Consider the following 17,211-nt stretch of genomic DNA (forward strand, 5'->3'; position numbering starts at 1 on the left):
CTTAGGGTTTTCACTTTTAGTTCATTTATCTCTTTCCTCTCAAGAACCATAACTTAGCCACAATTGGAGCAAAGCTTGACTTTGAGCTTTGACTTCATTTTTGATACCCTTTCACACACCTTAGACCATTAAACTTGGAATACAAAAGCCTTGCCTCATCTTCCTCTTCATAAACCTAGAAAGAAAACTTGAAATTCCTTTGCTTCCCTTGGATTCAAGAGGAACAATCATCTTGTGAGGTAGTGGTGATTGTATGTTTATCCTCTTTGGGTTTTATATATATTGGAGCTTGATATATATTGATTACATACTTTTTAAATTCTTGTAATTACATATAAATAGAGATTTTATATGCTTGACTTAGGATTTGTGGATTAAAGTATGTATATGACTATTAAATTATATAGGTAAGTTATTATTTAATGATTTGCCTAATACTTGTGATTTCATTGAGAGTTTATTATGGATATCTTGAAATTTCACTTATGTTGTTAAGTAAATGAAGATTTCATTGACAGTCTAGTATGAAAATCTTGTATATAGCACTTATAATTACTTGTAGGTAAATTACTATATTGCATGATTAGTAATTGTGGCCTACATTAATATTAAATTCATATGGCATAATGTGCAGTAACATTAGCTTGCCACTTTAGACATGCAACCTTAGGGCATGGTTTGTGTGGTTTTACCCTACTTGTGCTTGGTAGGTAGTTTCATGCATTTGAGATTATATAAATGTCATGAACTTGTTGATTTTTGGAAGCTTGTAAGGATATGAAATGTTGATGGTTAGGGCTTGGCTCTAGTACGGAGGGTAAGAATTCTCCTAAGTCATAGTGCACACTAGGTAGTACCTTGATGCGACCCGAGCGTGTGCACAAAATAATGCACAACACTTTAGGTTTAGAATTAATGTCAAGTGGGTATCATATTTTATAATTTATAAAACCGCTAGACACTTATACTATGTAGTATGAAGTGAGAAGGGATCGAACCCAAGGGATTGAACACGTGTTGGGATTAAACTTGGTTTTAAAGTTAATTAGATTGTAAAAGAGAGAAAAGAGAGAGAAAGAGTGTGAGACAAATAGATTTTAGTGGAGTGATTAAACTAGAATTCAATTGAAAGCATGGAAATAGAAATGACAATGCAAGTAAATTAAACTAAGAATTAAAGAGATAGGAAGAGAGTCTTAGGGTTAGGATTCACCACTAAGCTCATGCAATTAACCACATGCTTTCAATTAATGGGGAATTCATTAGTGTAATTATAGATGTAGCCACATTATCATCACAAATCACAATTGTAAGCATAGATTATCAACATCAATAATGAATTGTCTACTTAATGACAATTAAACTAAAGTGTAGAACCCATTCAAGACTACGTCATAACCCACCATACACATTCACAAATGTATCAAATAAGAGCACATATCAATCAAGAGAATAATACTAATTGTAATTAGAAGCATGGATTAACATAATCAAGCACAAATTGCCTACTTAACTATAATTAACTAATAACAAGAAAGCTAATTTGTAGAACAACCCATCAAGATTAAGCCTTTATCCATCAAATTAATTGACAATTATATCAAATAACTATCATGTTATGGCCATCACTAAACACAACAATAAGAAGTATTTAATGTAGAATATAATCCTAAAGCAATCACACATAGACATGCAAATTACATATAGAATTAATGAAAGAATTAAGTTTTAATCATCTAATGAAGAATAAAATCCCTAGTTAATCATACATAGACATACAATCAATTGGAGATTTCAATGGAAGAATTCATCAATACAAACCCTAATTTATCAAATCAAGCATGTATATATAAAGAAATCACAAGGCCATATAATTTAATTACAACATAATAATTCCCCAAGAAAAGAAATACAAAGGTTAGGGTTACATAAACTTAGGGCTCATCCAGGGTTACATGAACTTAGGGCTCATCCAAGCCCTAAGTGAAGTACTAGCTCATGGAGAAGATGATCATGTTGTCAACAAGCTCCATCTCCATCTTTTGGCTCCTTCTTCTTCTTCCTTCAATTGTAGACAAAGCCTCTGTAAAAATATTCTTCAAACCCTAGCTTTTCCTTTTTCCCAGAGAGAACGTAATATCACGGTACAGAAAAAAAATCAAACTTAATAATAAAATAATAAAACTCTCTCCTAAATAAAATAAAAACTAACCCTAAACTAATCGCTCACTGTGCCTTAAATAATAACCCTATTAAAGCCCAATAGTTCACAAAATAAGCCCAAACAATAAGAAAATCCTATAATGTTACCAAGTCCTGGGGGATCGATCCCCCACCCTGGGGGATCGATCCCCCCAGAGCTTGAAATTTCCTTTAAGCCTTATTTAGCACCATTTTGGCTTCGGGCTAATTGATTTGTTTCTTCATCTTTGGGAACATCATCAAAGGCCCGAGATTGACCGCTTTCGAATAATAAACACACTATACGAGCAATGGTCTACGACCTCTTTTTGTCATTTTCTGAAATTTTTTCTGAATATATTTGCTTGACTCCAAAAAGGCTTTAATGGACCGTTCTTAGCTCATTTTAACTTTATTGCCCTGAAATACACATAAACATAAATTAAGACTAAAATATGAAATTAAGATAGACGCAAAGACTGAAATACCCTACCTTAGGTGCTGAAATGTGCAACATTTAAGCACTTATCATACCTTGTGGGTCGTAATTACCCAAAATAACTTGTATGGTCTCGTGGCCACATATCCTAGTATTTCCATTATTTGATTTTGTATTACTTTCCAAGTTGTAAATCACGGATTTCTTGTAGCTTGTGATTTGATAATCTTAGTTTTAATGTGGTTAGTTGTAATACCCCTAATTTTAAAAAGGATAGTCTCGGCATTTTTAACATATTTATTGTATTGCCTTTTAATTTATTTTATTATCTTTATCGCATTTTTATTTAATTGGTTATTTGAAATTTGAATTAAATTGTTTTATGTGATTATTTGGTTTAATTGTTGTTTACCTATGTGTCATGTGTTTTAAATTGAATTAAGTGTTTTTAATTAGTTAATTGGGTTTTTAATTGGAATTAATTAGTTAAGCGGATTTAATTATTTAATTGTTTTTTTCATTTAATGCTGTGTTAAGTTACAGTTAACTTTGGGGTTGGAAATTTCACGTTTAGGTAAGCCGTAACAAAGGTAGTTTCATGGGCTGACTAGGTTTAGAATTAGGGCTCTGTCTCTGATTAAACACGGATTAGGGTTTATGTTTTTACACCTATATATATATGGTTACTTTGTATCAAGGGTTGGAAAAAAAAAACCCTATTCACGTACCAAAGATACAGAGAGAGAAACAGAGAGCAGTTGTGGGGAAAACAGAGTGAGGCTTAAGAGGAAGTGTACAGAGAGGACCAAGGGGGTTGAGTAAGGATTAGAGACTGAGTTATAGGAAGCTTGGCGGCGTTCAGAATTGCCGGAAAACTTAGAGACGACACAGGGATTTCAAGATTGAAATCACAGGCAAGTTCTTCTCTTTCTCCTTCCCTTTGGCTCGTGTTCTGTGCACCCAGATAGTCTCTAGGGATTAACTAATTAGTAAATGAAACTTATGTGTTTAATGTATGCTTGTTGATGATTCGTTTGTATTGAATTCAAATCTGTTTACAGTTCGTGTATTGTTACTCCCAGTTCTGTTCATTAAAGCATATTAAAATCTGTTGAGATCTTAGTTACAATTCTTGCTTCTATCTTCTGTAAACAAACCCTAGGGATGTTATAAGACTCCTAAGATCAGTTTGTGAAGAGAAACAGAGAGGTTGGAATAGAATTATAAATTCAGTTTTGTTCCTAACGCGGGTTAGTTCGGTAGCAAATTTAATCTCTGGATTTCATTTTAATTGTTGTTATCAAGCCATTGGGATGCTACTGGGTATCAATATGAGACCTAAGTTTGGTTTTAAAAACTAACAGAGTGTTAGGAATAAGCCGGAGAAGGAGCACAGGAGCTGGAACAACGCACCGGGGATGAAGGCTCTCAAAGGAGGTGAGAGCCGGCTCCATAGAAGTGGGAGCCGGCTCCCACAACAAAGTAGAGCCGGCTCTAGGGAGTCCTAGAGCCGGCTCTAGGCTGGAAATAGAGCCTGCTCCAAATTTTGGGGCAGGCTCCCTTTCTATTTTTGATTTATTTTAAGTTTTTTTAATTTTCTACGTATTATGTGCACTGTTGGAGCATGGAGACTATTGAAATGAATTTGGAACTTTACAGAGGGATTAAGGAATGAAGTTTGAGTGTTGTTAAGACTCTAAATTAATTAAAGTTTACTTCTAAAATTGTCGGGACAAACAGGGTAAAATTAAGGCACTTTCTATGTTGTTAACAAATGGAAGTTGAATTAATTGTTGAATTAAATTTTAGCAATTTGATGGAATATAATGTGTTTATAAAACTTATTTTAGAATGCATTCAAGTGCATGATAAGGTCATTTAATTATTAAGTTTGATCTATGCATGCTTAGGAGGCTAGTTGCTGAGTTATTAAATCGTTTCCTGCAACTATATGGTTAATGCTTGGATTTAAATTGCCGAATTATTAAACAATATTCTGAAATTGTTTTAGCAATTTATTGGATAATAATAGGATTATTTAACCTATTCACATGCATGATGGAGTCCCTGACATATTAAATTTGAACTATGCATGTGTTGGATGTTAATTGTTAGAGTAGTTTATTCTTCGATGCAATTACATGGATTACTACTGGGTTTTATTTGCTAGATTGTTGAGATTCCTTCTGCAATTATTGGATGGTGGTTTTTGGTCTGTAAATTATTGAACGGTTATATATGTTGTAATTTACATGGATATGGAGGATTGTATGTACCGATATGGGACGGTGACATACTAGGGACGGTTTAGCTCAAAACGCATAAAACTAACCTAATGGATTAATGGAATGGATTGAAAGATATCGAATCCTAATTGTGGCTAAGTCAGATCAACTGTAACCAAGTTAGATGACTTCCTGGATTAACGGATGGTAGTTACGTCATATCAAGTGAATAAGTTGAGTGACTAACTCGTTGGTTTATTGTAGGTCAGTTTAATAAATAGTTGAACTGCTTACCCTGGATTTGGACGGACTTTATATATATGTTTATGGTACCACGAGTTGAGCTTGAGTCTCAGACTTGTTGGTTAGGGTGCGTATATGCAGTGGATGCGTAGCTGGTTATAATAGGTTGAGGTGTACCCTGTTAGGTCTAGGTACTCATGCCCACCTTTGGGTGCGTATTCGCATGTTGCCTTCTATTCAGGTTGAGACCCCTATTATAGACTAGTGAATGTCCCTTAGTGTGGATATATTTATACGTATGGACTAGATAGATATTGTGAGGTGTCTACGGTGTATCTGCGTATCGGGTCACTGTATGGATTGCAGTTAGATTAGAACTTGCTCGTGGGTCTGACCCGCTCCTTTATTATTCTTTTCAGGTACAGGACGGTTCTAGCCTTAGAGCTTGATCGTGCTTGTCGAGGACAGTCTCACTTTCATTTGATTACGTAGGATTTCTCTCGATGTTTCTAGTATTATCTATTTTCAGTTTCATTCTCAGTTGAACTTTTAGTTAGGGGTCCATCAGTGGATTCCCAACTTGTAACTTTGAAGTTTTGGAGGATTGGAGTTTCAATTTTCAGTTATACATGGAGGATTTTATAATTAATGTTTCTTTCAGTTTTATTCTATCTTTATTATTCTTTTTGTCATCTGTGTTCGTTTTAAAATACTTTAATTGTTTGATATTCCCTCGGGTTTGGGCCTGGGCCTGATCAACCCGTGTCTCGGATTCGAGGGGTATCACAATTGGTATCAGAGCACTCCAGGTTCAAGTGTCTCTAGGACGTTTCGTATTAAGACTTCCGCGTAGCGTTTTTATATAGAGTTTATGTTTAGGATTCGTTGAATTCTTTTACGGTTCGTTTAAACTCGTACTGATGTCTGTCATTCTATGTTAACAGCATGGTTAACACTGGAAGAGGACAGAACATGAACAGTCGACAGAGGAGAGCGGCACGTAGACAGCAGGAACGTCTACAATGTCGACAAATGGAAGAAGAGCAGCAAATGCCAGGGTTTCAGGAGGAGCAGGAGGAAGTTCAACAGACTCAGGGTCGGGACAGAGATTCAGAGATTCCTCCACACCTCAATGACCTTGTTGCTCTGGCTATAGAGGCTGGGCTAACAGCTGCACTCCGGAACCAGCCACAGGTTCAGCAGGCACCTGTACCAGCACCAGTGGTTCAGACAGATTCTTGGGGAAAGGCAAGGAGCTCTTTCACAAAGGGGAATCCACCTGTGTTCTCAGGCTCCACCGATGCGAGAGCAGCTCACCAGTGGAAACAAGACATTGAGCGTCATCTTCGTTTGGTTCAGTGCACGGAGGTTCAAAAGCAGATGCTTGCTACTTTCAAGCTAGTTGGGGATGCACTACAGTGGTGGGAGTCAGTTACCACCCCAGAGGAGAGGATGACATTGTCTTATGATGAGTTCAGTGTTCGCTTTGACGAGAAATATTTTTCCTATGCAGTCAGGGCAGCTATGAAGACCGAGTTTCTTAGTCTGCAGCCGGGAAACATGACAGTGGCGGAGTATGAGCAGCAATTCACACGCTTGTCTCTCTTTGCACCGGAGGAGGTGGATACAGAGGAGAAGAAGCGTAACAGTTTCGTCAAGGGACTGATGTGGTCTATCAAGAGAGCCATTACAGGTAGTCCAGCCTATACTACCTATGTTCAGGTGGTAGATGCCGCGCTACAACAGTATCAGTTGACTGTGGACATCAGACAAGCTCGTGGTGAGAAGCGGGGTGATAAAGACTCTACTAACCAGTCAGCTGAAAAGGGGAACGGCAATGGTCACCGGCAGAATGACAAAGACAAGTTCCAAAGGCAACAGCCTTGTGCCACCAGGCAGTGTCCTAAAGTAGGACAGGGACAGGGACAGTATGTGCAGCAGGGACAGAGGGCGTCAGTGCCTCTACCAGCTCCACATGTTCCACAGATTCAGGGACAGACACATCTGGCTTTACCGGCACCGCCGCAGACTCAGGGACAGGCACCACAGCAGTTGCACTATGGCAGGGTGTATAACCCCAAGCCACAGGATGTTCAGGCACTTCAGACTATTGAGGGTAAGTTTCCTATTCATGGTTTACATGGACGTGTTTTATTTGATACGGGTGCTACACACTCATTTGTAGCTAGGACTTTTGTTACTTTATCTGGGATGAAGACGAGGGTATGCACTAGACCTCAGGGTATTTCTACACCATTGGGTGATACAGCTATTATACATGAGAGTGATGGGCCTGTGACACTAGATATTGGCAGACTCAGATTTCTAGCCAATCTACTGGTCCTGGACATGCACACTTATGATGTGATACTTGGGATGGATTGGTTGTCTCACTACCATGCCCAAGTTGATTGTTTTGATAGATCTATTATTTTTACCATACCTGGTCAAGATATGTATGTAGTAGCTATACCACGTTCTAAAGGAGGCAGTAACACCTATTTGTTCCATGTGGAGGAGGAAAAGGATGAGGGGATTACTGTGTCATTGGATAACATACCAATTGTACAGGATTTCCCGGATGTATTTCAGGAGATTCCAGGGTTGCCACCTAGTCGCGAGATTGATTTTGTGATAGACTTAGCTCCAGGCATTGCGCCTATTGCTAGGGCACCCTATAGGATGGCACCGATAAAGATGAGAGAGCTGAGGGATCAGATTCAGCAGTTACTCAGCCAGGGTTTTATTCGTAGGAGTACATCACCTTGGGGAGCACCGGTTCTGTTTGTGAAAAAGAAGGATGGTTCGCTTCGTCTATGTATAGATTACAGGGAGTTGAACAAGGTTACGATTCGTAACAAGTATCCTTTGCCCAGGATTGATGACTTGTTTGATCAGTTAAGGGGAGCCACATATTTCTCCAAGATTGATCTGCGTTTCGGGTATCATCAGCTGAGGGTTAGGGAGCAGGATGTTCCTAAGACTGCGTTTCTCACGAGATATGGTTCTTATGAGTTTCATGTTATGCCGTTTGGGACGACTAATGCACCTGCAATGTTCATGGACTTAATGAATAGAGTCTTCTGGGCTTATTTGGATCAGTTTGTTATTGTCTTTATTGATGACATCTTGATCTATTCTCGGTCGGAGGACGATCATGCTAGACATCTTTGCATAGTCTAGCAGACGCTTCGTGAACATCAGTTGTATGCCAAGTTCGAGAAGAGTGAATTTTGGCAGCGGGAGGTGAAATTTCTGGGTCACGTGGTGTCAGAAAAGGGGATAGCAGTGGATCCGGCTAAGGTTTCAGCGGTGGTTGAGTGGGGACAGCCTACATCACCTACTGAGATTCGGAGTTTTCTCGGTCTGGCCGGATATTACAGGAGATTCATCCAGGGGTTCTCCAAGATAGCAGGACCACTCACTCATCTGACCAAGAAGGGTGTACAGTTCGTGTGGGATGAACATTGTCAGCGAGCTTTTGATGAGCTGAAAAGGAAGCTGACTTCTGCACCGGTTCTGGCTACTCCGCAGAGCGGGATAGAGTATCTTGTTTACACGGATGCTTCATTACAGGGTCTTGGATGTGTATTGATGCAGGAGGAGCGACCGATTTCTTATGGATCTTAGAAACTTAAGCCTCATGAGCTTAATTATCCAACACATGATTTGGAGTTGGCAGCAGTGGTTTTTGCCTTGCGTATTTGGAGGCATTATCTGTTGGGTGAGTCCTTCAGATTATTCAGTGATCACAAGAGTCTACAGTACTTGTTCACTTAGCGGGAGCTGAATATGAGACAGCACAGATGGTTGGAGTTTGTAAAAGACTATCATTTTTCTATACAGTACCATCCAGGGAAAGCGAATGTGGTGGCGGATGCACTCAGTCGCCGACCTGTTGGTAGTCTTTCTGCTCTATTCGCTATTGAGTGGAATGCTTTGAAGAATGTAGATGAGTTGTCAGACGCTTTTATGGCTTGCATGGTGGTTACACCTTCCATCATTGCAAGGTTTTACAAGCACAACTCACCGATCAGCAGTGTGTCGACAAGGTCTCAGAGATAGCTTCCGGAGAGGTTCCATTCTACTATGTTGGGGCTGATGGAGGTTTAAGGTACAAGGGACGGTTAGTGGTACCTTCTGCTGATAATTTAAGGAAGGATGTGATGACTGAGACTCACCACTTTGAGTTCTCTGTTCATCCAGGAGGCGATAAGATGTATCAGGATATGAAACGGCAGTTTTGGTGGGTAGGTATGAAGAGGGACATTGCTCTTTTTGTTTCTCAGTGCAGTACTTGTCAGATGGTTAAGATTGATCATCAAAGGCCGCCAGGAGCTCTACAGTCACTACCAATTCCGGAGTGGAAATGGGAGAGCATATCTATGGATTTTGTGGAAGGGTTGCCAAATTCTTTCAAGGGGCATAATTCCATATGGGTCATTGTGGATAGGTTGACCAAGTCAGCTCATTTCTTGCCTATTTGCACTGACTACACTTCGGAGCAGTTGGCGAGGCTTTACATTTCAAAGATTGTGAAGCTACATGGCATTCTATTGTCTATTATATCGGACAGGGATTCGAGCTTTGTATCTGGATTTTGGAAGAGTTTTCAGCAGGCTTTAGGTACGGAGTTACACCTTAGTACTGCTTATCATCCTCAGACTGACGGACAGACTGAGAGGGTGAATCAGATTATGGAAGATATGCTTCGGTCGTGTGTCCTGGATTTCAAGGGCCACTGGGAGGAATATTTGCCACTTGTGGAGTTTGCTTATAACAATAGTTTCCAGAAGACTATTGGGATGGCACCTTTTGAGGCGTTATACGGTCAATCGTGTCGATCACCTGTTTGTTGGATGGAGGTTGGAGAGAATCGATTCTTAGGTCCTGAGTTCATCAAGGATACCTCTGAAAAGATTGCTCTTATTCGAGATCGCATGCGTACTGCCCAAAGTAGGCAGAAGAGCTATGCTGATCGTCGCACTCGTGCTTTGGAGTTTCGGGTTGGGGATCAGGTTCTTCTCAAAGTATCTCATATGAAGGGTGTAATGCGCTTTGGGAAGAAAGGGAAGTTATCACCGCAGTTTGTCGGTCCATTCATGATTACGGATCGAGTTGGAGCTGTCGCTTATCGGTTGGCACTTCCGGATAATTTGGATCGCGTCCATAATGTGTTCCATGTGTCCATGTTGCGGAAATTTCTGCGTGATGAGGATCGGTATCAACATATCGATGTTGGGGAGATTGAGTTGCAGCCGGATGCAACTTATTTGGAGCCACCATGTCGTATTGTTGACCGTCGGGATCAAATCCTTCGCAATAAGGTTATTCCTTTGGTTCGTGTGCAGTGGAGTCATCACAATGAGGCTGAGTCCACTAGGGAACGGGAGGATGTCATTCGCTCGCAGATTCCTGAAATATTGGAAGAAGGTAAGAGCGAATTCCGAGGACGGAATTCCTTTTGTTAGGGGGGAAGAATGTAATACCCTTAATTTTAAAAAGGATAGTCTCGGCATTTTTAACATATTTATTGTATTGCCTTTTAATTTATTTTATTATCTTTATCGCATTTTTATTTAATTGGTTATTTGAAATTTGAATTAAATTGTTTTATGTGATTATTTGGTTTAATTGTTGTTTACCTATGTGTCATGTGTTTTAAATTGAATTAAGTGTTTTTAATTAGTTAATTGGGTTTTTAATTGGAATTAATTAGTTAAGCGGATTTAATTATTTAATTGTTTTTTTCATTTAATGCTGTGTTAAGTTACAGTTAACTTTGGGGTTGGAAATTTCACGTTTAGGTAAGCCGTAACAAAGGTAGTTTCATGGGCCGACTAGGTTTAGAATTAGGGCTCTGTCTCTGATTAAACACGGATTAGGGTTTATGTTTTTACGCCTATATATATATGGTTACTCTGTATCAAGGGTTGGAAAAAAAACCCTATTCACGTACCAAAGATACAGAGAGAGAAACAGAGAGCAGTTGTGGGGAAAACAGAGTGAGGCTTAAGAGGAAGTGTACAGAGAGGACCAAGGGGGTTGAGTAAGGATTAGAGACTGAGTTATAGGAAGCTTGGCGGCATTCAGAATTGCCGGAAAACTTAGAGACGACACAGGGATTTCAAGATTGAAATCACAGGCAAGTTCTTCTCTTTCTCCTTCCCTTTGGCTCGTGTTCTGTGCACCCAGATAGTCTCTAGGGATTAACTAATTAGTAAATGAAACTTATGTGTTTAATGTATGCTTGTTGATGATTCGTTTGTATTGAATTCAAATCTGTTTACAGTTCGTGTATTGTTACTCCCAGTTCTGTTCATTAAAGCATATTAAAATCTGTTGAGATCTTAGTTACAATTCTTGCTTCTATCTTCTGTAAACAAACCCTAGGGATGTTATAAGACTCCTAAGATCAGTTTGTGAAGAGAAACAGAGAGGTTGGAATAGAATTATAAATTCAGTTTTGTTCCTAACGCGGGTTAGTTCGGTAGCAAATTTAATCTCTGGATTTCATTTTAATTGTTGTTATCAAGCCATTGGGATGCTACTGGGTATCACTATGAGACCTAAGTTTGGTTTTAAAAACTAACAGAGTGTTAGGAATAAGCCGGAGAAGGAGCACAGGAGCTGGAACAACGCACCGGGGATGAAGGCTCTCAAAGGAGGTGAGAGCCGGCTCCATAGAAGTGGGAGCCGGCTCCCACAACAAAGTAGAGCCGGCTCTAGGGAGTCCTAGAGCCGGCTCTAGGCTGGAAATAGAGCCTGCTCCAAATTTTGGAGCAGGCTCCCTTTCTATTTTTGATTTATTTTAAGTTTTTTAAATTTTCTACGTATTATGTGCACTGTTGGAGCATGGAGACTATTGAAATGAATTTGGAACTTTACAGAGGGATTAAGGAATGAAGTTTGACTGTTGTTAAGACTCTAAATTAATTAAAGTTTACTTCTAAAATTGTCGGGACAAACAGGGTAAAATTAAGGCACTTTCTATGTTGTTAACAAATGGAAGTTGAATTAATTGTTGAATTAAATTTCAGCAATTTGATGGAATATAATGTGTTTATAAAACTTATTTTAGAATGCATTCAAGTGCATGATAAGGTCATTTAATTATTAATTTTGATCTATGCATGCTTAGGAGGCTAGTTGCTGAGTTATTAAATCGTTTCCTGCAACTATATGGTTAATGCTTGGATTTAAATTGCCGAATTATTAAACAATATTCTGAAATTGTTTTAGCAATTTATTGGATAATAATAGGATTATTTAACCTATTCACATGCATGATGGAGTCCCTGACATATTAAATTTGAACTATGCATGTGTTGGATGTTAATTATTAGAGTAGTTTATTCTTCGATGCAATTACATGGATTACTACTGGGTTTTATTTGCTAGATTGTTGAGATTCCTTCTGCAATTATTGGATGGTGGTTTTTGGTCTGTAAATTATTGAACGGTTATATATGTTGTAATTTACATGGATATGGAGGATTGTATGTACCGATATGGGACGGTGACATACTAGGGACGGTTTAGCTCAAAACGCATAAACCTAACCTAATGGATTAATGGAATGGATTGAAAGATATCGAATCCTAATTGTGGCTAAGTCAGATCAACTGTAACCAAGTTGGATGACTTCCTGGATTAACGGATGGTAGTTACGTCATATCAACTGAATAAGTTGAGTGACTAACTCGTTGGTTTATTGTAGGTCAGTTTAATAAATAGTTGAACTGCTTACCCTGGATTTGGACGGACTTTATATATATGTTTATGGTACCACGAGTTGAGCTTGAGTCTCAGACTTGTTGGTTAGGGTGCGTATATGCAGTAGATGCGTAGCTAGTTATAATAGGTTGAGGTGTACCCTGTTAGGTCTAGGTACTCATGCCCACCTTTGGGAGCGTATTCGCATGTTGCCTTCTATTCAGGTTGAGACCCCTATTATAGACTAGTGAATATCCCTTAGTGTGGATATATTTATACGTATGGACTAGATAGATATTGTGAGGTGTCTACGGTGTATCTGCGTATTGGGTCACTGTATGGATTGCAGTTAGATTAGAACTTGCTCGTGGGTCTGACTCGCTCCTTTATTATTCTTTTCAGGTACAGGACGGTTCTAGCCTTAGAGCTTGATCGTGCTTGTCGAGGACAGTCTCACTTTCATCTGATTATGTAGGACTTTTCTCGATGTTTCTAGTATTATCTATTTTCAGTTTCATTCTCAGTTGAACTTTTAGTTAGGGGTCCATCAGTGGATTCCCAACTTGTAACTTTGAAGTTTTAGAGGATTGGAGTTTCAATTTTCAGTTATACATGGAGGATTTTATAATTAATGTTTCTTTCAGTTTTATTCTATCTTTATTATTCTTTTTGTCATCTGTGTTCGTTTTAAAATACTTTAATTGTTTGATATTCCCTTGGGTTTGGGCCTGGGCCTGATCAACCCGTGTCTCGGATCCGAGGGGTATCACATTAGTGTATTTGTCTTGTATACTTGGATGCTACGTGTTTATCGTTTCAAACATTTGTATAGCTTGAGATGATCCCTTAGAGTACCATGGAAACATAGACATTAGGTGGAATGCACCTTTGTGATGGTCTATGTTTGGTTCACATTATACTTGAAACTATAGGGTATGCACATGCACCACATCCTACGAGTAACTTGATTGCTCACCCTAATTGTTTGGGTTATTTTGTAAGTAAAGAAACTTTGCTTTGGGATGCATCACATCCTTAAGTTGCTTTGAAGTCTTGATGTATTTTGTTTTATTTTTTAAAACATGCAAGTGTTAACATGTAGTATCATTTTGGTGTAAAATATTATTTTTGTCTTTAAATATGTAATGTGTACCTAAGTACACTTTTTGATGCTTAAATAGCATGTATGTATTGAGACCAAGGGCCAAGCACATTTAATTTAGCACTTGTAGTCATTTTGTACTATCTTTTGCTTTAAGAATGTATTTAAACAAACTTTGGAGGTTTAGCATGTGAGATTCTTGTAAATGATGTGTATGAGGCCATGAGCCGTTGTCTATGTATAAATAATTCATATTAAGGTTGTTGGCATGTCCACACATCCATATCTCATTGAAAATCAATTTTAAACATTCAATTTTGAACCAAATCATCATGGGATTTAGAGCATAGGTTGAACCTTAACACCTTAGGCTTTTAGCAGGCCTTACAGTAGCTTTTCGAGGTGTTTCGGTCGACCGTTGGCCTCAATTCGGTCTACCGAACCAACCAACCCTTAAAAACATGTCTTCAGAAAACATTCTGTGACGACCCTAGTTTTTAGGCCAGCGTGTCTTGTGATGAACCGTAAGGATGATCCGATAACGGATCCGAATGCGGAAGCGAAAACAGAAAACAAGACTCTAAGAAGTCAAAGTGACCTTCCATGAGGTCGTGGAACTCAACAAGAACTGATGCGGAAGCAAAAGATCAAAAATATGACAAATAAGCCCCCAGGGGCAAAATAGTCATTTCTAAAAATTGTAGATTCGGGTGCCACCAAGCACACCGCTAGAAGGACAATGAAAAAGTAATCAAGATGGACTCAAGAATTGCATGATTCGGAGTCCGAACGAAGGAGAAACGGCATGACGAAGAAAAACGAGCACTTAAAGCAAAAAGGGTAAATTGGTAATTATCCAGGAAGAACCGGGTGCAACCGAGCACACCGTTGGAAAGACAGCGAAAAATTAGTCAAGTTCAAAAAAAAAAATTCACTTGAATCGGAGTCCGGACGAAGGAGAAAAGCCCAAAAGAAGAATTGACGTCACGGCGGCCCGACGAGGGGCCATGGCGCACACGGCGCCCATGCGCGAACCCACCGGCGTGCATGCCGGCGCCCAAAGACATGGCTGGTGGTAGCCCTTGGCTGCTGCTACATTTTTTTTGATCTGCCCAGAACTGAGGCTTAAAACAGAGGTCAAGACGAGTTTTTCTGAAAAAATACGAAGAAGAAACCCCCCCCCCCCCCCCAAATCGAGTTTTCTACCCGACCACGCGGACGGAATAAAAAAAAACTCACTGTGAAATCCCCAAAATGCCCCTAAATCAGAACTAAACAAGAGGGTCATAAAGCTGCTAAATGAAAACTGGAAGCTGAAACTTCACGAGGGATTTCCGGTACCAAGACGACATTTTCTGGAAAAACACAAAGAAGAAACCTCCCTTAAAATCATGTTTTCTATTTAAGCATGTCAAAAGAAGAAAATAAAACTGATGTGAAAGGTCCATAATGCCCCTAGATCAGAATATGAAAAAAAAATACGAAATGAATTCACAAAAGGCTCAAAACACAAATGATAAGGTTTTGCCCGGAAACGACTATGCACGCAAACGTAACTTACCTATTTAGATGCGCTACAATGGTCCATGGCTTAAAATATGGCCGATACAAAATCCGACCCCCCAACGGGCAAAAAGGCAAAAATGGCCTTGGAATGGAAAACATGGAATCCAAAAATGTAAAATGGACTCAAATGAACATTTGGCCCTTGGTCACACTTCATACAAGATTAAAAAGACCCTATGAAAGAATGAAAATGAAATTCCCACACCCGATGCAACCATGGTGAAGCAATGACTTGCGATTTTTCAAGGTTTTCATAATATTTCATGAAGTTAAAAAGTTGTATAGAATACAACACATATGTCATTGGCCTCCGGCCTTATCTCATACATGTCAAATACATTGAAAGGAGTGCACTTATGCACACATTACATACATGGAATCAAATATACATATTTTGACATATAAGTCTACAAAATGACATTTCATGCTAACATTTGCATGAAATGGAAACTTGAAAGCTACACGACATCCAAGGAATGCTAGGCTTCACGAACCAAGTCTTCGTACCTGAAATATGCCCCAGTATCGTAGGGGTGAGTAACATAAAGCTACTCGTAGGAGATGAGCATGCATCGACCTAGCATTTTACAAATTTATCACCTTAAGGTGAAACATGTTAAAGGGCCTCATGCCACCTAACGTCTATGTCCAAGTAAGACTCGGGAAGCATCCTAAGCTACCTTAGAGTCTAAGCAACAAGAATCATGATATACATACGTGTATGAAACGAATCATGGTTGGGATAATCCAAAGAACACGACAAGAAGAATGCTTGAGCATAGATTAATATGAATTGCATTTTCAACACAATTGAACTAGGTCTAGAGTAATCCATACAACATGACAAAAGCATATTTGAATACAAGTTAACAAGAATCACATTATCCATACAATTCAACAACAAAAGAGCATATTATACAATGCAACAAGGTTTAAGTTCTCAAAGCCATCAACTTAGAATCTAAAGCACAAAATAATAGTAGTGGTTCATGCCACCTAACGTCTATGTTATAAATGAATCAATAGGATCAATCCTAAGCTTTATTAGAACGTTAAAACACGATTTTCAATATCGATGCAATTTAACCAACATTGGAACTTCCAATACAACGCATAAAACATAATTTCGCAAAGTTAACATCTTGTAACTTAAAATGGAACGACAAATAAGAAACAACAAGTTACAACATCATCTAATTATCAACTTGAAAATGAAATGCGAAATCAAACAAAGTGGATACTTGGACGTCACGCCGGATCAGACCGACAACATAGTTACTTTAGGGTTACTAGCCCATGGGTAACCTCCCTATGGGCGCACTAGACCATATAGAGGGACTATCCCCCGTACTAGAACCACGTCCTAGCCATAGTCAAACAACGACATCCCCAAGTTTTCAAAATCAACAAGTTGTGCAACAACGCATATATCAACAGGAATATGCAAGTTAATCAACTATCTACTAAACACAACCAAATTTGGAAACCTATACAATACATGCTCTAAAACCACAACTAATATGATATGATGAATGTCGAATCTTCAGTGTGCGATTCGTTACACGCTATGCATGAAAGATGTTAAACACGAAGTGTGCAAATCATTACACAAGGCAACAATATATTCAATAAAGGAAACATATTATCACGAATACAAACATAGCAACTATGTTATCCAATGTTCAAAACATAACCAAATGAATATACAACAAGTCTAAGTCCATGATTTGAATATAGAA

Source organism: Cornus florida, unplaced genomic scaffold (genome assembly GCF_030987335.1).
Source record: "Cornus florida cultivar Cherokee Brave unplaced genomic scaffold, ASM3098733v1 CherokeeBrave_3.0.0_Hap2_Chr03, whole genome shotgun sequence".
NCBI lineage: Eukaryota > Viridiplantae > Streptophyta > Magnoliopsida > Cornales > Cornaceae > Cornus > Cornus florida.